Raw genomic sequence first — 23,157 nt, 5'->3', positions numbered from 1 at the left:
TTGCTCGTTTTGATCGGTGCCGCATCGTTTCAGAAATTGTTATTGAATCACTGGTGCCATCATAGTTAATAAATATGCCATCATAGTATGTTTATTAACTATGGTGCCATGGTTTACTTCAGCAACTTTTTTCATTCATTTTTTCTTGAACAAAAATCATAGGCTATTTTAAACATTGTAAACTGTTCCTTTGCATTTTCCTTTTATCCTTTCACAAAGAGAAGCAAGATTGATTTTTTGTAATGTGATTTACAATGAATAACAGCACTGCTTGTTGATTGAACAACCTATCAATAAAAGCAACGTTGATTATATTGCATATGTAGGCTACTTGCTTTAACGTTGATATCCAGTGAAGGTCATCAGAGTGAGAAACGTTAATGGCAAGCAAATAGAACAATTTGTAAAGGAATGAAAACTTTATGGTGCATAGAAATAATACAATCCGTAGGCCGACCGGTAAATTAAATGTACTTCACAAAACGCCCAGAGCTCGATTTTTTCCAAGACCTAGACCGTAGGCTTTTCCGTTGAAGAATCGTCGTGATAAATATTTCGTTGATCACAAACAGGAGATCCACATGAGTGACATTGCAAAACCGATCTATATTGAGTGGAAACTGATCGTTAATATTGCCAGGGCGTTAGCAGGGAAATTAAAATACAGTAGAACTCGGTTAATACGGATTCGATTTGACCGGCGATTCCATCCGGATTAGGCGAAGATCCGGATTAACCGATGACGGTTCTATCAAGCCTGACGTTACCTAGATAGAAGGGTATCGGTAAAAATCACCGAAATTGAACGCATTAGTGTGGTCATCTGCCAATTCCGAGACGGGCGATCACCACATCAGCGACCCAGTGATGGAGTTCTTTTGAAATGCAGTATGCATGTAAAATGAATGTATTTGCAGACTCTGCGTCTAACGCAAGAACACACTGGCAAAAGTTACATCTTCAGACATGCGTGTCGGAATAATCTGTAGTCACTCAAAACTTTTGAAAACAGTTACCGAAGACGAGTTTCTATGGAAAACTTACAAAAAATCGGGCAAATCCGGATAAAGCGATAGAGAAAGCGCAACTTTTGTCCGGAATAGGCGAAGATCCGGATTAAATAATCCGGATAATCCAAAGCTGTTTCTCAAGAAAAAGATTACAAATCATTTATACTTCCAGTTTTATCCGGATTAGGCGAAGATCCGGATTAACCGAATCCGGATTAACCGAGTTCTACTTTTACGAGGCAAGGAGACACGACGATGGCAAAAGAAACGTGAAAGGCAATTATCAAGTTCAAGAAAATAGGTTACCAATACTTTTTTTGCGCGAGAGCGAAATGTTAGATAACAAAAAGTAGATTAGTATAAAATGCTTTCTCATATACTTCGAAGACTTTCAAACTTATTTTGAATAACATGTGACTTTTTTAAGCTACTATTATTCAAGCTACATTTACGCAAGAAACTTTTTCATGTGACTTTTACAGTTGTGAAAAGTAAGTTCTGAAGAAGTTTACTAAACATCGAAGCCGACCGTAGCAAGTCTAAAAAAGGTTATTGAGTTTAGCATCTTTATCAAACCACTCTGAACAATACAAAACAGTGTGCATACAGCAGGCCTACACATTATCCACAAACAATTGTGCACTTTGGATATGATAATTTTCGCTTTAAAAGTAACTTTAAAAAATCAAAATTGTATCAATTGCTGAAATAAATAGGCCATGTTTGAAACATAAACGATACAAAAAAAACTAATTTTAATTTCCATTGCAAAAAGTATATTTTTTGTTAATGTTGGATCTCAAAAAACTGATATATTGGATAAGAAAAAAATATTCCTTACATGGGCCGTCGTGGAGAAATTCTTTCGGAACTAACTCGTGATTGTTATTTTCATTATTTATTATTTTGCTTCAATACCGCTGGATTCTAGTTTCTGCCAATTGTAACACAGTGCAACTAAATTTCTTGCCGAAAAGCTACTTGCGTAATCCAATGTATGCACGACTGCACGTACGTTGTATTATGCTAACAAAGCAAAATTCAACGCCATACACTGAGGGTGGTACTGCGATATCTAAGTGCACTAATATGATCATTGATCAACGTGGTTGTTAATGCATAGCGATAAACTATATCAGTCAATTGAAATATTGCACAAAAAAGAAATAATATGATGCGATTGAAAATAAAAAAAAGTTTGAATGATGTCACGAATCACGGCTATGGAATGAAAACCTAAAGTTATGTTGACAGAATAATTCAAGCTGTGTCTAGCCCACGACTAGTTGGGATTCGTCCAACCCGGAAGTAGATACAGCATCGCTGGCAATATCAGACGTCAAATTGGTTTCTAGTTTAGCAGCATTCCGACGAGGCTTTTCAGACGATTCTGACAAGTCTGGCTCTGTCTTAATCGCAACGTCGAACAAAAGCTTAGTCTCGTCACAGACATCCAAGAAAACGTTGTTTTTGTTGTCAAAAGTTGAATTGAGATGCGTCGTCTGCTGCTGTATTTGATTGACAGGAACTTGTTGGTTTTTGATTTTCATCGACAACTGATCGACAATATGTTTTGAATCATTCGGTGTGGTTGTAGGAAGAAAGTGTGGTTCAAAAGGTCCACTTGTTCTGGCGTTCTGAACAAGTATGATGTTGTTAAAAGTAGGGGTGTTCAATTTCGATTATTTAAATATTCGAAATTCGAAATTCAATTTATTTTCGATTTTTGAATTTCGATTTCGAATATCACAACTATTCACCACACTGCAAAATGTGATTTTATTGAAAGAAACGACATGAAAATTCGCTAGAAAACGCGAAAAAAAGCGATGAAAATTTGCGAAAAAAGAACACAAAATAACGTCTACAGTTCCAGGCCCATGTTGGTGTTTAAGAACACAAGCGACATGGTCACCCATCAGTTGGGATCTCAGCTTCGTGACGGTCAGGCCAGCTTTTGAAAACGATCGCTCCGCTGAAGCCGAGGTCGCTGGGATCCCAAACACTTCAAGTTCATATTCACAGCGAGCGATTCACTGCCACGACATTTCACTGCAGAAGTTTCGACTCGAAAGCGACATCAAGTATGTTTTCAAGCGCATAAAGCTAAACGCACACTCCGTCTACGTAGCAAATTATGTTGTTTTTGGGTGTATTCAACATCTGATGACATTGAATCGACACGAAATGGTAGATTTTTGCTATGTCCCAGGCAGCAAAATCAGTCATTTTTACATTGATTTAACGTCTGCAGACATTAAATCAATGTAAAAATGACAGATTTTGTTGTCTGTTGTTGGATTGTAGCATCGCAACTCGTTCTAGTGATTATTTATCGCGAAGCTGTTGCGGTTTGCATTCAAAAAGTGTTTTCCTGGTACCGATCGCTAGTTCATCTATTGTTTTATGTATCAATACAGCATAAAAAGTTGCCCCCCACGCAGGCCCGTAGCCAGCCGGGGGCCAGGGGGGCCTCGCCCCCCCTGAAAAAAATTTCGCACCCCCCCCCCCTTGGCAAAATCTCAACATTCCCGAGCAACAGCTACAATTATAATGATTTTGCTCATTTAAATTTTTTCGGCCCCCCCTAAAAAAAAGTTGACCCCCCCTTGCTCTGCGGTCTGGCTACGGCCCTGCCCCCACGGCTTAGGCGCCTATGGATTCGGTAAAAAATGGAAAAAACTGCGACAAAGCTCAGCTTACACTTTCTGCTGTTGCACAACCTAGCTATCTTCATTTTTGAGAGAAATTTGTGAAATTTGGCATTAGAAATGCCAACCTGGCATCCCTGGTGCAGGACTGGCCGTTGGACCCGCGAGAGCGTGTGATAGTCACGTGATCGACGATGCGCATGCGTCGAAGTCTTTTTTCGCTTGCAAAATGTGACAAGACAGATTTCGCGCCACTCGAGTTACTTTCAACCGCGTTCAGCCGAAAGGGCGGCTATAATTTCGAATATGTCCGATACGAAAAACGAATTTCGAATATCACCTTAATCGAAATCGAATCGAAAATCGAAATTGAACACCCCTAGTTAAAAGTTTTAGTTGGTTTAAAAATTATCTTTCAAGCAAAAGAAATGCATTTAAAGATCGAATGAACAAAAAAGTGGCATAAAGTAATTTGATACTCATTGAATCAATACTATGGTATGATTATAAGCAAAAATATGGAAAATAGGCTATTTACTTTGCTTTTCATATCAGCAAGTTGATTTTTTACTTGTGCAAGCTTCTGCTCGGCGGCCTTTTCGTTATCCACAGAGACTTGCAATTCTTCTTGCAACCGGCAACGGCCCTCTTCAGAGCGCCTTAACTGATCAGTACATATGTGATTCTAAAGATTTACAACAATGTTTTGGCTTAATTCTGGTTACTCTATCTAACAACTAAGAGTATTCAGTGAATTTACGTTTCCGATGCTTGTATCTGATATCACATTGTCTCAAGAGATCACTGCGACTTTACCCCAACTGCTGTGACCCACACAGCAAAAACCGTCATTTTTATATTGATTCAACGTCTGCATATGTTAAATCAATGCAAAAATGACGGATTTGCTGTCTGGGGAGAAGACACAATCGGCAAGACTTCGTGGAATCTATGGCGTAACCGGACATGGGTCGCATCGACAACCAGGATTGCATGATTGGAAAGTGAACGCCTTCTCCGCTGTGCGATCCTTTTACTTGAAGCAATCAACTACGCCGTTTATGATTGTACGATTGATGTAAAACATACTGTAGAGCAGGGCTTCCAAAACTTTTTTGCTCGCTACCCCTTTTAAGCTCCTAAAATTTTCCGCGACCCTTTACAGTTGACATGATAAACAGTGCAAATATAGCCTACATTTGTGATATTTATTAAAAGGCTTAATTCGAACGAAACTAGAGTAGCATCAAGCTACTGATACTCTAAACCTGCTAGGCTACTTTACACGTAACCCATTGGAAACAAAACACAACCAAAAGAACATTTATTCAGTGTGATGAGTGCGACTGCTTTCTGCTGCAAAGCAAATCCAGCCGTTGCTCAATGTTTGTTACTGCTGGTCTCAAGGTGATTTCAGTCTGTCTTAGTCTGGAACTGTGTTTTCTTGCGATTGTCGTCAACTTTGATAACGTTGACTCGCACAGACGCGTGAACACAAACGGCATGAGTGCAGTCACTGCTGAGTGAGATAATTAGGCCTATAGATATTCTGTTTTAACCAGCCAAAAAGAGTGAAACTTTTACAACTTAGTTAAGAATAATGTTTTGAACAGTTACATCAGTTTTAACAACTGCTTTATAAATTAAACTTCTGAAAAGTACCATAGGATAATATGCACTACTTATGTAAAATTGGTGTACTCTCTGCGACCCCTGAAGTTCGGTACGCGACCCCTTGCGGGGTCGCAACCCCCAGTTTGGAAAGCCCCGCTGTAGAGTGTAGCCTATCTGAGTTGAGCCTACACGGCTTTTTTCAACGTTTTATAAAACAATTTTTGAACTGGTTAGAATCACTGATTCATGAACACAGGCCAAATTTTAATGTTTTATGACTTGGTTTTATCGTTATGCGGGAAAATCAATGGGATCCCACTACGCAAGTCAGCCCATTTTTACATTGATTTTACGTCTGCATAGGTTAATCAATGTATAGTACTAAATGACTGATTTGTTGGCTGACACCGCCAACAGCAAATGCTATCGAGTGCACCCGGAAACAGTGTCAAATAAAAGTCTGAACTCAATCGTCGTGTGTAAGAAAGTCACTTTTTTTAAACTCAGATCTTTAACTCACACAACCACTCAACTCACAATTGTTTCCAATTCCATCAATTTTTGGTTGGCATCAGCTGTTTGGGCGAGCAGTTTCGTTTCTTGGAACTTTACGGAGAGCAATTCCTCTTGCAACTCTTGCAAAGCTGCCTTGCTACTCCGTCCAGATTTGCTACGTAATGAATTGGCTCGACGTGTTGTGTTAGCTCGGTTCACGTGTATCTGGAAGGCCAAAGCTTCTGTTTACTTTTCTGGTTTCACAAGTTTTGCTTGTGGAACACCGAAGTTAAAAAGAACCAGAACATCCATGGATGCGTTATCAACTGCGCTTAACTACCGAAATCTTAAAATCAAACTTCGTCATTGAACTTTTCATTAATCTTCTTCCTTTGAATTCACTAATGATCCAAAAAGGTGAGCGTAGTGCAACAAAAAAAGCAAAACTATAATCACAGTGTGATACTCTCGAGTTATAAAACAATCGGTTATATTTCTTTAGCAGCACACCAAGCTTGTGTGACAGCAATGCAATGTGGTAAGATATAAGCAATTAGTTCTAAAGTACTTTTTTGAGATATGTTTCTATAAAAATTGCGTGAGCGAAAAAACACAGGGCGGCTACTTCTAAAGATGTCATAAAGTATGTTGCAAGGACATAGTTCCTTGGGTAGGGTAGGCGTCGAACCAACAATCATTTGAGTGACACTAAAGTGTACTTTCTGTTAAGTGACGTATTCGATTACGTAGGCAAATGGTTTAATCAAAGCAAAACGACAATTGAGCAAAGTAATTACAGTTCACCCAGTCGCACTGTTGCAACTCAACCTGTTGCCATTCCTTACCTGCCAATTCTCTTCCAACATTTGCAGCCTACGCGACAGTTCCTTCATAGCTTCGTTGCATTCAGCTTCGCGAAGCTTAGCAGCCATGACTTCTTCTTGCAGTGAGCTCACTTCTGATTGGTCAACCAGGCCCTTGCTCCTTTCCGTGACGTCATACAATCTGTCCTAACACGATTTAGACAATTGAGATCAAAGTTCTAAATAACATTAAGCCCATTACAGTATTGCACACAACAGTAAAGGCCTTTTCAGTGTTTATTTAACATTGTGTGACTTATGTTTCTCGGCAGCCGATTTGTAGCAAGAATTGACAGCGATAGACACGTGTTTCGCCCATAGCTACACTGTTTTCCTTATTCATCGAGTTTTGTCTGGCGTTAGTAGGCTACTAACCCAGCCAACAACATCAGTAATGTATGTATGCATCAAATCCGCGTAAAAGACGGATCAATTTCTTGGCCCTGAGCATCTGAACGTTGTGCGCAGTTATGGCTATCCCAATTCATGAAAATTGAACATTAAAAGAAAAAGGTTCTTGCGGCTTACCCAGCCAGCCAGCTAGCTAGGAAAATTCGTCTTTTTTATATTTTAAATGCAAAAAAGTCGATTTTTTTATAACTGTTGAAAAGAAAGTTGGGAATAGGTTGATCCCTCAGTAGCACAGCGAGGCAATGTAAACGTACGCTTACAGCAAGCAGAGCGATTCAAACTCTGGCTCCTGCCGCATCATGCGTGACTAAGAGTTAAAACATACTTGTAATTCAGCGATGACTGAGGCGGCTTCGGCTTCACGAGTCTTCGATTGGACCAACTCCTGCTGCAAGCGCTCCGTGAATCCTTTCAAATGGTCCATGTTTGAGATGCTATTTTCGCAATTGCTTCCTGTGATGATAAAAAATACTAAGTTGCTTGACCTTTTGATCATTTAATATATACGTTTCGTGCAACAAGTTTTTGTAGATTCTTACGAAAGAAACGAAGGTGAACTTTAAGACTGAAAGTTGTAATGTTGTGATAACAAAAGTCAAATCGGTGTCGATCAGTTGAAGTTTGCGTGATCAATTCGTGTTTCAAGATCAGAAAAAAAACGAACAATAAATGATTAACCCTTTTAAAATATAGTTCAATAAGTTCACGCAAATTACTAACATAGCGAAACTGCGAACATTGAACGCAGATATTAACGATGAATACTGACTCAGCATGGCCTGCCGCTTTGCAATGCTCAATTCCTTTCCCATTATGATTTTCTCTTCGGCTTCCAGTGCCCGGTTCACTCTGTCCTGCCAGTTCAAAATCAGATCATTGCTTTGAAATGTCGCTGTATTTTATCAAGCTTCAGAAAGTAGCAATGAGTTATCGAAGAATTACACACTGCCCGTGAAAAAGTCATTTTGAGGTTACAACACCTCACCAACAAAAGTTGTTGAAGCAACGTCGAAATGGCTGTTTAGCTGGCTTCGTAAAGCAGTGGTGACAAACAAAAACACATCTTCTCCGAGATCGTAAGCAAAGTAACAAAAATTTGATAAATTGTGAGACTGGTAGAAAAACATCACAACAAAAAATAGCACAACAAATATAATTAATTTAGCGGCGTTAAATGAAAACATTGCTAACTTGGATTAGTTTGTCTGCGAGATTTCCATTTTCACTCTCCAGTGATTCTATCCTTTGCCGCAGTAATCTGTTTTCTGTCCTCAACCGTCGCATCTCTATTTGCTCCTCCTGCTCTCTCTCCTTCATTGTCATATATTCCTTCTCTAATCTGCCACAGTACAAGGCAAAATACAGTCTATAAGTTTTTGTCGTCTTTCTAAATTTTATTGAATGAAAGTCTACACCAAAACACATTCCACCACAATAGAATTATCCACTTAAAGGTCCCATTTTCTGCATCAGAGGGTCAAGCTGGGGTATAAAGATTGGGGTTGTTTGAGGCTTAGTGTGACGAAGCACATAATTGGGCCAATCTAGACACATTTCATCTCTGTGGGGAAAATGTAAGAGAAAAAGTGTAACAGTATTTGCGCTTGTAAACAAAATGCATATGTAACTATTAAAATCCGTAATGGAATTGTTGTTATGAAACTATATGATTAATTTATGATTAAATTGTTCTTACGGTACTAATAAAAAACGAAATTCCAGTGCCGCCCCGAATATCACTTAAAAAGCAACAGGCAACTCTTGAACGGTCTTTTGTATTTTTGTGATGAATTTTTTTGCATTAATTGAGCAAAAAAAAATTTGGAAGAATCTTACTTTTTAATCTTCTTTGCATTGTACTTGACAAGCGAATACGCCTTTTGAAAGAGCAGGTTAGGATCGTTGTTGTAATACACGGTAAGATCTTTTTGAATGAGCTGAGCAGCAAGGTTTCTTAGTAAATTGCTTGCAAACACACAAACTTTAGATGAACAATTCTTATTAACAGGAACCAGCAAGCAAATTCCCTGACTAGGAAACTGTGTTCCAAAAGCTAGTGCAAACCGCTACTACAACAGCGAACCACACTAAAACAGATCGTTTGGATTAACATTAGTAAAATAAATATACGTAGTTGTAAGTCCATAGAATAATGTATTGTTCAGTATTTACGTTTTGATGCAAAAGTAAATTGACTGCTACGAGACTGAGGCATATTTCCAATCCCATAGACGATGCAGGGGTAAAAAGGGGTTTCAAAAGATTGAAAAAAATGCCAAAATCAAGTAGCATCACCTTCAACATTCCTTCCATGTCCAGTTGCATCAGCTTGTTTTGGCTGCTTAACAATAATGCCAATCCAATTCGGAAGATGATCTCCATTCCCTGAACCACACAAACGTGTTCGAATGAAATAGTTCGAATGAAGCGCTTTCAACTTTTACTAGTTTTTAAGCATAAAAAAACTAGCAATGAGTATATGCATCTTGCACTGTCTTCGAATGTGGACATAAGAAAACGTTTAATTTAAAATTATATGCAAAATATTAAACATATTCAAAAGGTGAAACAATTTATCATGTAATATAATGTAATATCATAGTAATATCATTAGAATATTCAAGTAAAATCATGAAATCTGTTTGAAACAAGCCATAAAAAACACACACAAAATATACAAAGCTTCTTTCACACTACCCAGACAACAAATCAGCTTTTACGAAGTGCGGACATTGAGTCAATGCAAAAATTATTGCAGGACAGCAGGGTCATAGACCAAAACTTTCTCGGAAATAACTTATTAAGCGTGACCTTTTAGCCCTGAACATGGACTCAGCCAACCCAACGGACCGCGAGGTGTGGAGGGAAAGACTTCGCCCTCGACAGACCGACAGGCTACATCCTCAACATGAGGATTAATTCATGGCCTGTATAAGTGTAATATTTAAAATTGCTTGATGATGATGATGATGGAAAAAGGAACCTTTTTCTGTAGGTATGGTAGGCTACAAAGCACCATATGTTTATTATAAATATTTATAGAATTTACTTCTGACATGAACACATCCATGATTCTCGAAGCAAGATTGTGGTCAAAATAAGTTGCAAAAAGAGTCAGAAACCAGGACGATGCAAACATTGATAAATGAATGGCTTGAGCTGTGAAGTGTGTCATCAGCTCTGGAGCATGATCCTGTAAAAATTAATGATTAATCCGTCAACCATTTGGCTGCACATGACAAGGTCACATATGTTACTATACTGTATATATTATGCAGTCCTTTCTTCTGTGGCATGACTGCCTGCACCTCGCAATCTTTGTTTATCTACTCTACAGCGTAAAGGGTTTGACAAGTTTGCAGCAACTCAACATTTTTTGTAACAGATGGAAGAAAATCCTCTCGTTTGAAATGTTGGTACTTTGAATAAAAAGCTTTTGATTCTTTGACTCGTCAACACGGTTCTTGGCGTGACAATCAAATCATACATTGCACTGCAATTCCACTTCATAATAATTAGCTATCTTTTCCATCACGTTTCAACAAACTGTGCAACTAAAGGGTTTAGCATCTGCAGTTATTATGAATGGTATAAAAACACATTATACTATAAAGTTTTAAATAAAAATAGAAAGAAAACTGAAAACTAATCCATTCCTGTACAGTGTACTGTACACTGAATAATATTTTTTCCAATAATTCATTGAAAATTCTAAATCTAGTGGCTTCACTCTGGAGCCTTATACCGTTGACGTGGAATCAATGTAAAGTTATGGAATTTACATGGTAGGAATACCTGTGGTGCGTAAGTCACAAAAGAGTTAATGGATGTTGCTGACAATAGCACTTTCGCTCAACAGAAAAAAGCGATCATTGAGCAAAAATTCCAAAGCCAACAATGCTTTCAACTTGATGACTGAATTCAACTTTCTCAGTCCGATCAGAGGCCCCTGAAGGGGCCTACCAATGCAATGGTGTGTTATTGTACGTGATGTCTTTTATTGAAAAAAAACTAAGGTAGGAAGACCTTTGTTGATTGTTGAACCGTATGGAAATTACTCAATATCTTCGTTCCAAATAATTTTTGTTAAATTAGTATATTTTCTGAAAGTACGGTAGTGCATAAAATTGACAACGTTGTTTTTGAAGAAAAACTTAGTTTCTTTCAAGGTTATTAAGTGCAATCCTCTAGTTTGGATACATTGCGCTCTTAAAGTGCTCAACCAAACACAAATAAACGTAAAAGTGATGTAACACAAAACAACAACCACTGAAACTGACATCTCGCTCCACAATTCACAATTCTGACAAAAAGACCAGATCAGAGAAACTCAGCTTTGATTTATAAGATCACAAGTTAACAAAAGATGTCAAAATACCATTTGAAGTTTATTAAAACGACATTCGAACAAGCTACTCTAAATGTTTATGACAAAGACAAACAGAATTAAAGCAAAGTAAATCAAACAAGCGGATGATTGCTCCTGCAGGAAATACGAAAGGAAAGCTTATTTGTGCTTAGAAACAGAAGTTCTGCTTTTGTGCTCAACAGATGAAAAATCACTGAAACCAAATATGCCTGTATCTCGAGTGAAGATTGTGAAAGCGAAACATTATTTTAAAGCCATGCTACGATAAATCTCACATCGCTCTCAAGTAATAGTTTCAGTTGATAATGGTTCCCTACTCTTTTTGGATACATTCATTCTTCCCTTTCCTTATGTTGGGCCTTTTTATACCTCCCGAATTACATAAAGTGGACTGCCTATTGCTGAAAACATTGAAGCGTTGCTTATCAACAACCACCTAGTTACTTATCACCCATTTCACACTTTTGCGCTTAATTCTCATTGTACTCAAGTTGTAGCGTTTTTGGATAAACCTGTGGCTGAAAAACCTGAAGCATTTTTTGTTAAAGATGTTGTCCGTTCTGTATTGTACTACCGTTGTAGTCAAGTTGTTGTGTATTTGGATCAGCCACTGTAATTATTGGATGGGTTGTCACAAAAAGGTTAAACCAACAAACGTGATTTAAATCAACAAAGACTTCGCAAAAGCAATCTTCAATTGCTCTTTTAAATAAAATTGACTTTCTCAGCCTAAAAATTTCCCATAATGTGATGTAATTAATTGATCAAAGCCAACTGTCAAGTTACAAATATAATAATTAAAATTAAATACCTTCATTTCACAGATCAAATTTCCCCTGGTTTGGGAACCACTGTGTTTAATTGTATTTATACATCTCAGCATTCTAACCTGCAACATGTTTTCAAGCTGATACATGCACAGTCCAAGTTCTGCCATGGACGGCTTGAAGAGTTCACGCAGCCTGTATTCTTGCATAAGAGTTACAAAAACAGCAAACGCCTCTTCTTCAGGCATTTCCATGAGGAGAAGGCCAACAATGAAAGCACTCCCTTGGCAGTAACCAACTTCTCTATCTACAAGTGAATAGGCCTGCAAGGCAACATAAGATACTCTGCATGAAAATCGTGATAAAGTGAGATATTTTGCGCTGTCAATGTATAGTAATTTCTTTATGATAAATCACAATGATATACAAACTGTAGCGGACCCTTGGTCATGTGATCCCCAAAAATCAATTGATAAACAGATTTTATATTTTTTTTCGCTGGCTCAATTTCATTGTATTAACACAACCAGCATCATAGGGCACATCACAAGCGTGTTTCAAATAAGCAGCGGTTGTCAGAGGTGGAAGTCCCCACAGGTGCCCATCAAAAACTGAGAAAAAATGTGGGGGCCACCATGGTAGTAATTTTGGAAAATAAAATAATCACAATAATTTTGGGTCTCGGTGATAAAGTGTCTGAGAAACACAGTCATATGGAAAAGTGAGAGACACCTCAAACAAATTTTAGAAATCTTGCTACACGAAAGCTATAGAAGGCAGACAAACGCTTGTGCTAATTGTGTTACAGTATCTAGTAAGTAGAATAATTGCAGCCTTTGTAACAAATCTAACATTAAAAAATACACAGATGTGTCAAGTTTCCTCACTTCGTTTTAAATGTGAAAACGTTTTAACTGCAAGGGCTGTGAAAACTTCTTTAAAAAAATAAATTACTGAAATACTGATATCGGCAGCAAAATAGGGTTTTAAATTTAACATTAATGCTGAACCACAACTTTTAACTCCAACTTCTTTAGAAATCTATCTTCAAAGATTGTAGTTGTAGTCAAATGCAAAGTGTGCGTGGTAAACAATTAGGCCACAGAATATGCTAAAAAACGATCTAAACGAGTTAACTTAAAATACTCTATAGGGTAAGCCTCCACACCCCTAAGTTCACATTTTTAACCTCAACCTTTCTACTGTCCATTTCCTTTAAAAAAAAATTAATTTATTAAAACTTTGGTGAACCACTTTTTTTCTAGAGTTAGACCAACTAGCCTACTGCATATGCTTATAAATACAGACAATACATTCCTACTCGCTTGAAGGCAATTAAACTGAAAAAATTTGATTTCAAAATTTTGTTCTAGTTCTAAAAAAGGTTAAAATTAGAAGACAAAATGAGTTCATTTCATACCTTTATGACGTTAAACAAAACTTCCTGTCCAACTCCATCTTTTTCTTTAAAAAACTCTTGTTCTGGATACGTGCGAGCAATATCTCTTCGTATCAGCTTCTCCGAGGGAGAGTTTTGTCTTATAAGCTCGGCATAAGCTTTTTTATTAGTGGAATTATGGGCATTGCAAAGAAGTTGCCATACCAAACCTCTAAAGTGGCGCGGAATTCCGCATCGTATGATCTCCTAATGCAAAGTGTAAGATAACGTTACAACACTTGCAACGTTGTTTGTAAAACCAAATATTTTCTAACTGGTTAAAAATTGTGATTTTAATGCTTTATAATTTAATGCACACAATTCATCACTTCAACGCCATTACTCGTAGCTGCTTGGCATTTCTTTTCTTATAATCCTCCCAATCGTTCACTATTTTTCCCCAAAGGCTCCAAGTTTGATTGTGAAATTCATTGCTTTCAGAATTGTTTTCATTTGATGCATTACTGTGAACCGAGATCGATGTAGGAGATACAGATCGATTACTATTTTGTCGTGATATTTCTGAAAATCCTCCCACACCTTCACTGGAAAACGACTTTCGGTCAGCTTCTAACAGCCTGTGATAATAATAGAATCATTAAAGACATAAAATAAGACAGTTCTAACAAAAGCGTTAAAATACTGAATACATAATTTGATGTTAGTTACTGATTGATGGGAGTTAAAATAATATAACATTAACAAGCTAGCGAAACTGCACAAATAGGGGAAGGTCGGGTTAGTTGAGCCACTTTTTGCATTTTTGCAATTTTTTTTTATATGAGTTGCTTTTATTTCTTCATTCACAGTGCTCTACATTCTGCGTATATTAAACAATATTTGTAGGAAGCACAAGCCTTATCGAACGACGACAACCGGGTCCACAGGTGTTTAAAAACTAGTAGTCAAATGGCTCAACTAACACCACGGTAAGGGTTAGTTGAGCCACAGCCTGGGGTTAGTTGAGCCTCATTTATTATTTTTGAAAACACAAATTTAATCACGTTTCTTTTCCAAGCCTTAGTTTATATTTAAAGTAATAATATCAATGTATGAAAACAGGTTAACAATTGTTCCAAAAGTCGCTCGTAACTCAATTTGCAGATAAAATAATGAAGGTATTGCTACGGCATCCAAATAACACCATTTCATTATAGCTTGACCACGTTTATGAGCTTTTGTTGAGTTCTATGTAGTTCAAAGAGATTTATTGGATCGTAAACAGACTTATCCAACGGCTGCAATCTATGTAAGGTGTTTGAAGGTATTGTAAGCATTATAAATACAATACACAAATTAAATTGTACAATTGTACAATACACAAATTAAATTTGTTGGACAAGTGAAATATTTAGGTATACTGATTGATGATACCATCAGTGATGACACAGATATTAAAAGGCAAGTGCGATCTCTTTATGTCACTGCCAATCAGCTTAGGTCCAAGTTTGGAAATTGCTCTACCGAAGTTAAAAATGTAATGTACCAATCATATTGTATGCCAATGTATGGTTCGCAACTATGGTGTAACTATAAAACTTCTACATTAAATCGCATATGAGTTGCTTACAACGACTCGTACAGAATTATCCACAATTTGTCGAGATGCGACAGTGCTAGAGTGTATCAGGTACAGAACGACGTGTTAACATTTGATGCTCTATTAAGAAAAAATTGCTATGCATTTGTAGAACGTTGCAAAAGATCAATTAATCCACTTTTGCGCAATGTTATGTCTTCTGATTACTACTTTAATTCTACATTTTATATTCACTACAACAGTATTTTGTACGTTGTTTGATGTAGCCTGCTTGATGTTGTGTTAGTCTGATATTTTGTGTGATGACTGTTAAAAATTTAAATTCTATGGACTTTGAGTCTGATTGCAAATAAATGAATAAATAAATAACGCCCTTTATACACTGGCTCAACTAACACCGAAGGCAGTGGCTCAACTAACACCTTAACTATACCGCCATGAAAATGTTAAAACTACAGCAAAACTTCATGGCACACCATGCCGCTTTTTATTCAGAACGTAGCTTGTTTGGTAAGCTACCAAACAAATTAAATGAAACTGTCTCAGTAACCAAGCAAAAAAAATATTATTGGACATACCTCTATTTTCAAAATCTACTTTTCAAGGTCAAAACACAACTTTTTAACTTCAGCACCACAAATAATATCAATCGTCAACTCAAACCAGACGGGAGACCACGCGATGAAAAACTTTAAGATCACGTGACAATAAAATATGGTTACCTCACCACATTTAAGAATTAAAAGGAGTGGATCAACTAACCCAGTGGCTCAACTAACCCGAGCTTCCCCTACATTTTAAAAATTAAATCTTAAAATCCAAACATACACCATCATTATGATAATACTATTTGTCTATAGATAATACTATTTGTAAGTATCTCGGTAGTACTCTTTCTAACACAGCCACCATTGACCTGGAAATCAACAACAGAATCGCCAAAGCATCTATCGCCTTCGGTAGATTGAGGTCTAATGTATGGGAGAAGCGGGGAATCAAGCTGCCCACTAAGCTAAAAGTTTACAAAGCAGTTATTCTGACGACCCTTCTGTATGCATGTGAGGCCTCGACTCTTTATAGGAGACACGAAAGGCAGGTGAACCAATTCCACCTTTCCTGCCTCTGAAAGCTCCTCAAGATTCGATGGCAGGACAAAGTCCCAGACACCGAAGTTCCCAGTAAAGCAAACATGCCCAGCACTCTTACCCTCGTAAAAAAGGCACAAATAAGATGGGCTGGCCATGTCCACCGGATGCCGAACCATCACATTCCTAAACAACTGCTCTACAGAGAACTGACTAACGGCAAACGTCATGTAGGTAGGTGGTCAAAGAAAACGCTTTAAGGACACTTTAAAAGCTTTCATGAAAGAATTCGCCATCGACGTAGATTTGTGGGAAGACTTAGCCGCAGAACGACCAACATGGCGCAGTCTTATTTATAAAGGCGCAGAATCAGCTGAGAAACACTGTACCGGTACGCTATCTGCTGTCAGAAAACGAGAACATTGCAAGGCCCGAGCCTCAAACAACCCTGGCCCTAGCCAACCATCCTTCCAATGTCCATCCTGCAGCAGAAGTTTCACCGCACAGATAGACCTCATCAGCCATCTCCGCACTCATGTAGCCTACACTGACCAAAGTCAACACTAAAAAAAAAGAAGCTTGATCTCAGTCTCATTGGCCATCTTCGGAAACAAAGGGCGAACATCATCATCAATAGGCTACTATTTGTTAGTATCATAAAACTGTCTAGTGTCTATAGCTCAATTTATTACACATCAATTCTGTTTTTTGATAGACAAAATGGCAAGAATAAGCAACGATAGTTCAATTCCCTGAATGAGACTGAGTAGCAATTTAACTTTAAGGACAGTTCTTCATTCTTAGAATTATACATGCATTTGAAAGTATTTTCTTCAAGTATGGTATAACACTTCCCCATCATTTGTCTGTACTGAATTCATGAATTCAATTTACCTGTTTTGCTCTTCTATTTTTGCAAGTATTTTAATTTCTTCAGCATTGAGTTCTTGTTGATGGCAAGTAGACAGATTCGGACTTGATCTATACTTGTGTGCTAAATATTATAAAAACATTTTACTAACTATAGTATACACTCACTTATGCAGTATGCATTAACTACTGACTTGGGAATTTTATTTTTGAAGTTACAAATATGTGACCTGAGCAGTGTTTTTTTTAAGGTGTTTTGGGGGACCGAAACGGTCCCCCAAATTTCTCCAACGGTTTCCCAAAATTTGGACTTGCAACTACAGTAGAAAAGTAATGGTTGTTTCTCGCTATGTCTTGTCGATAATACGAATATAGCCTACGATCAATAGTTCACGTCCGGAAAAAAGAATAAGTGGAGATACAGCTAACAGCTGAATCAAAGAGTTATTCACAAAAGAAGTGCACCTTCGATGCTCGTCAATGTTTATTTCTGAATTATGGCGCATAATGATCAGTTTTTACGTGTGGAAACATAACAAGCAGAAGCCAACAAGCACACTTTGTTTGATTGTGCAGCAAACTTGTCTGGCGGCCGTGTTGGGCAGGCTGTTTGGTCGCTGTCACAATCATTTATGCTGTGCCTTGTCGAATAATTCATTTTATATTGCGTTGATTGTATGTTTTTATGACTATTTTTTGGTATTTAAATGAAACGCTTTCATATTCAAAATAGTTATTCAAAAAATTATTTAATATTTTCACTAGTAATAAAACACTGTCATGAAAGTTACAATTATGAATTTTAATACTGTTTTACAGTATTGCAGATTTCCAGTAGTAGCCTTAGTATACTTTATGCTACAGTAGTGTACATACCATTTTTGTTGGATACTTGTTCTTGCAAAACTGGTGACTTGGAAAAGATACTTATCTGACTAGATGATGTAGAGGTATGTATAGAACTATTAGCACGACTTGATCTTGGGCTTGAGAAGTTGCTTGGGTACTTCACTAAGCCCCTCATTTTCTGTTTTAGTTGATCGGCTATAAAAAAAATTGTATAATTAATTGAATAATACAATGTAAAATGAAATTGGTTTGTTAAGTATTAGGAAGCAATGCAGTTGAATTGACAGTAACAGTGAGTTTAAAGAATTTTGGTAGTTAGGAACTACAGACAGTCAAAATCGGTTAATCACACACTGTTAAAATATCTCAATTGATTTATTGCGCCAATATCTAAAATGCCAAACCAAATCCTATCCACAGTGATGTTAAGTAAAACTGGATGCAACCTAGTTCGTACCATGAACAGTTCGGACCGTCAGTTCGTACCTTGAAAAGATCTAGAAAAAAAATTAAAAAAAGCCGAAGTCGCTGATCGCAGTTTCTGCAATCATTTTAAAATTTTCCCCCTGAAATGATCAAGAAAAAAAATAGCTCAAAGCCGAAGTCCGCTGATCGTAGTTTCCGCAAACATTTTTCCGCTAACCCTAACCATAGAGTAATAATCTATGCTCTAACCCTAACCCTCGCTGATCGCAGTTTCCGCAAAAAAAAATTTTCCGCAGTTTCCGTTAACCCTCACCCTAATTCTAACCATAGAGTAATCTATGCTCTAACCCTAACCCTCGCTGATCGCAGTTTCCGCAAACATTTTTCTGCAGTTTCCGCTAACCCTAACCCTCGAGTTTGTTTCAAATTGTTTGGGGAAACTCCGATCAGCGACTTCGGCTTTTTTCAATTTTTTCTCTCGATCTTTTCAGGGTACGAACTGACTGTACAAATGGTTCAAGGTACGAACTAGGTTGCACCCAGTAAAACTAATCAATTAAATGCATACCACTTAAAATAATAAATTGGATAAATGTATAAGATTAGCTTGTCGCTTGTATATGGTATATACTTCATTCATTGAATTGTGGTAGTTTCATTCATAATTGCTGGCCAGATGTTTGTTAGCAAAGCAAATGAGTCATGTGACAAATGTTTAATGATAAGCAAAAGCAGAATGTTTCTTTGTTCTTTTGTCTGCCATGTGTAAAAGCAAAGAGAAAAAATAAGGTCACCAGACAAATGTGTGCAGTCAAAATAGAAACAAGTTACTGTTATCCCATGTTGAAATCTCACGCACAAGCTATTGTATCGCAAACATCCAATTGCTACACAACTGAACTCCATTTTAAAGGTAAAACAATAAACAAATGAATTAATTTCACTGTAACACAGCTAAAAATAGCAAGCTTGAAACAAACGTGCAGGCGCTCAAAGTTTGTGTTGTGATGTACCGGTAACAGAAAAAGAAGTCCAATTGATGCAATTTGCAAAAAAAATGCTTTCATCGTACAGCATGCTCAGACGATCACTGACTATGTTGTGTAACATTACACTAAAAAAACTCTTCCAAGTGTAATAAAAAAGCCAAAATGTCATGGAAAATGCTACTACTACATGGCCATTCTGGCAACAAAGTCAAGGGAGTAAAATGACTTCAAAAATAGGAAACAAAATCAAAACATGTTTTGAACATCACTCACTACTTTATTTTACAAATAGCCTATTACTATGTGTATTCTACTAATAATAATAATACTTAAAGTAATTCACCTAATTGGGTCATAGTTGACAACTTCTAACATTTCAACACTGGTAATGCAAGCAAGAAAGATGAAACACATAAATTGCTTCTAGAATTTCAATAAATCTTGTGTTAAAACAAAAATGGAATATTGTAAATAAATATTAATTTTGCTGATTTATAAAAACAATTTTGATGTTTACATCTGAGTCAAATGAGCAAGCAGATTGAGGAAAACAAATGGGTCTGACTAACTACGATATGATTAACAAAACAGATCATTTCAGCTTCTACACTGCATGAAGTTAATGAGGCTTATTGTACTTTTAATTATTTCATTTTAAAAAAAAAAATTTTAGGTGGACTTGTTGAAATTTTTCTTTGTGTTATAAAGTTTAATCGCCCTTGCACTTGCAAGTGTTAATTGTAGGACTATTTCCCACAAAAAAAAAATTTTCTATCTCGCTTCTAGGTTTGGTGGCTGTGCAATTTTAAGATAGTAATAGTAGTAACACCGTTTTATCGATGTATATTTTAAACTTTTGGTGTCAAATTCGTATGTTTAATTTGCGGTTCTGTACATGTTTGCGCCAGCAACAAAAAATAAAATTGAATTGAACTGATCCAAGAATTCACTTCACCGGCTAGTGATGCAAGCCGCGCCGCGCCGCGCCGCGTACGCGGCCGCTTTTGACTTTTTCGCCGCGTGCCGCGCCGCGCCGCGTGGAAGGTTGAAATGACAAAGCCGCGCCGCGCCGCTTGCCGCGTAAACTTTCAAGAAATTAATTTTTCGTAAACGTAAACTTTCAAGAAATTAAACTTTCGTAAACGTAAACTTTCAACTTTTCAAGAATCAGCTATGAAACTTCAAATTTAAATTGGAAACACGGATCAGTTATTTTTCCCTTCGGAAACCCTAAGATGGAAAGCTATGCAAATGCAAATTGCAAATGGCTTGCAGTTGACAGGGTTTTAGGGCTTGCTTGTCAGGGAAGCTGTACGAATGTTTTTGGTTAGTAGCCTAGCTGATAAGCTCAGTTACCAGGCTATAGGCCTAGCGCAACTACCGCATTATTTACTATATCAGTTAGCCCAGTGAGTTCAGGCTATAAGTTTTACTCTTGTGTGTGTAGTTCATATAGCCACTGGCATTATAATTGCATTATTGCTTACAAAAAGTGTTCAAAAGTCCTGATACTGGATCCAGGAACATTCTATTTGTCTTAGTTTGTATTATGTCTTAGAACTTAGATGCATTGCTGATAAGAGAATATGATCTGGTTAGCCTGGCCAATTAGTGCACAACTGTATTGGTACTAGGTTACCAGTTATATGCCATGGATGCTTTTTCCTACAATTGACTTTCTAAACAATAACTCGTTAAAATATTTTTTTTTAATTTTGTAATTTGCGGTGTGCGGTGCGGTGCAGTGTCAAAGTTCCAGATAAATTGCGGTGTGCGGTGCGGTGCGCGGATAGATGAGTCAGTTGCGGTGCGGTGTGCGGATAAAAATTTTGGGTTCGCTGCATCTCTATCACCGGCTATACTGATGTCGCTTCACGGTTGACTAAAGATTACTGTGTTGCCAAAAACACAAAGTTGTTGGCTGCTGGTAGATTTGTAGTTTTTTACACTTGTTCAATTCAATTCAATTCAATTTATTTTTCTTTGTCAGAATACAAAAGAAATGATACTGTGAAAAAGAAATACAGTAACAAAACCAACAAAAGGAAAAGGTGGCAAAACCATAATGGTTTAAGACGTGCATAAAAAGATCTAATATTGCGATATATGAATCGATAAATATAGTTAAGCACGGCCACCAAACCTGATACATTAAAACAAGTAGATGAATAAGTTAAGAATCAGTCGCCTCCTCGTTCCTGAAACAACTGGAGCGCCAATTCTTAAAGCAATGAGAACACGACTGAACCCAACAACATCACAAAAACAAACTAATACACACACACACATATTGTAATTACGTAACGGATTATCAAAACAAGGACTATTTACAGGTTTTATACAGAAATATTATTCTTTACATTTCAATTATATTTAACATGGAGCAACATACGGTAAAGTGAATATTTCATTTTGGGGTTACTTTTTTCAACACTAAGTTAAAAGAGGAGTTATTTTCTTTGTTTTGAAACAAGATTTCATCAAATTATGATTCAAGAATAGCCCATGAGCAAAAATAGAATATGAGGTTGTGAAAATGTGATATTGGTTAGTTTTGAATCTTTATACTCGGACTGACAAAGCCTTGATTGGTTATTTCTGGTAGTTTTGCATACTTGTAGAGGATTTTGACGTAAGGCCGATTACCGAGATTGACAGAGTGAAGTTTCCGATTGTTGAAGTGTTGTTGCAGGGGAATTATTTCATTCATTCGGTGCCGCATGATTGGAGAGCAGTCCTTAGAATGCATTGCTCAAGCGCACACGCAGAGAGTCGAACCAACGCCGCTTGATCTTGAAGCTTTCTTTTTTCGTTTACGAAGCCACGCCCTAACCAACTCAGCTATCGGGGCGGACGAATGCTAATAGCCTATGCATAATTCTGTATAACTAAATGATCTTTTGCTGCTCCAAACGAATCATATTGAATTATTCAATAATGCTCAAGGGTTTCTCTATGCTTGTGAATTGTAAGCTATACCTATATGTCATTGCAAAGTAAGCTCAATATCATTAGGACATCATCATCATCATCTTTTCTACCGCAGCTCATCCATTCCACCACCTACCAGGACAGCAAACAATAATTTAAATTTTATCTCAAACCTGTATCGTCTTAGGCTACTGTGTGATGTAGGCTACAGTCTGACTATAGAAACGACTCAACACAGCTCTCCTGGGCCACATCGAAACGGGCTTTTGCTTGAGGATGGGTTTCTTTTATGTCCGGTTTGCTTTATTTTTGTCATGACTGCTTATTCACATCAATAAGTGAACTTCAATACACAACACTTGTCATTAGACTGTCATTTATTATTACATGTGTGCTTCTGTTTGTTTTTTTGTTTTTTTGCGGTTTGTTTTTATGGGTTTTGTTCCCCTGCTAATTACAGACATATAGCCTAATACACGATTTACTGTTCAGGCACGTTTTAAACCTTTCAATGTTTTGCCACTTTTTCCCCTTCATTAACGTGCTGGTAGGCCAATATTTATTTTTCTAGTTAGTAGCATCTTTTTTGTCCCGGATGCGTTAATGATGAAAAATAAAATGAATAAAAAAGATGCAACAAATAAATTATCTCGATTTGACTATGTCCGCTAAAACAACAAAACTGGCAGCTCTAATTGTTATGCTCGACTGCTTTATCAAAAAGAAGAATAATCCACAGCTGTTGACAAGTAAACATTGACTGACAATTCAAGTCAAATTTTGTTTATTTTTTTAAAAAATTTTTTTTGGATTTATTTTGTTTCAATAGCGCCTAGTTTGACAAGTGAC

The 23,157-nt window shown here is 37.1% G+C and overlaps 1 pseudogene across 1 annotated transcript; it reads right to left on the bottom strand.

Moving 5' to 3' along the window:
* Positions 1-242: 242 nt before the first annotated feature.
* Positions 243-19,812, bottom strand: LOC145784123 (EVI5-like protein; annotated as a pseudogene). Its single transcript, XR_014290980.1, has 16 exons — positions 19,721-19,812; positions 17,990-18,157; positions 17,138-17,237; positions 13,962-14,196; positions 13,601-13,892; positions 12,303-12,503; positions 10,094-10,237; positions 9,340-9,429; positions 8,881-8,981; positions 8,236-8,383; positions 7,814-7,898; positions 7,370-7,497; positions 6,616-6,780; positions 5,813-5,995; positions 4,200-4,346; positions 243-2,647 (listed from the first exon to the last, which is right to left on the bottom strand). The product of XR_014290980.1 is annotated as an EVI5-like protein (transcript).
* Positions 19,813-23,157: the final 3,345 nt, after the last annotated feature.

The sequence above is a fragment of the Aplidium turbinatum genome, chromosome 15 (assembly GCF_918807975.1).
Source record: "Aplidium turbinatum chromosome 15, kaAplTurb1.1, whole genome shotgun sequence".
Lineage (NCBI taxonomy): Eukaryota > Metazoa > Chordata > Ascidiacea > Aplousobranchia > Polyclinidae > Aplidium > Aplidium turbinatum.
The sequence above is the reverse complement of the archived record's forward strand: the minus strand, read 5'-3'. Positions and strand labels throughout refer to the sequence as shown.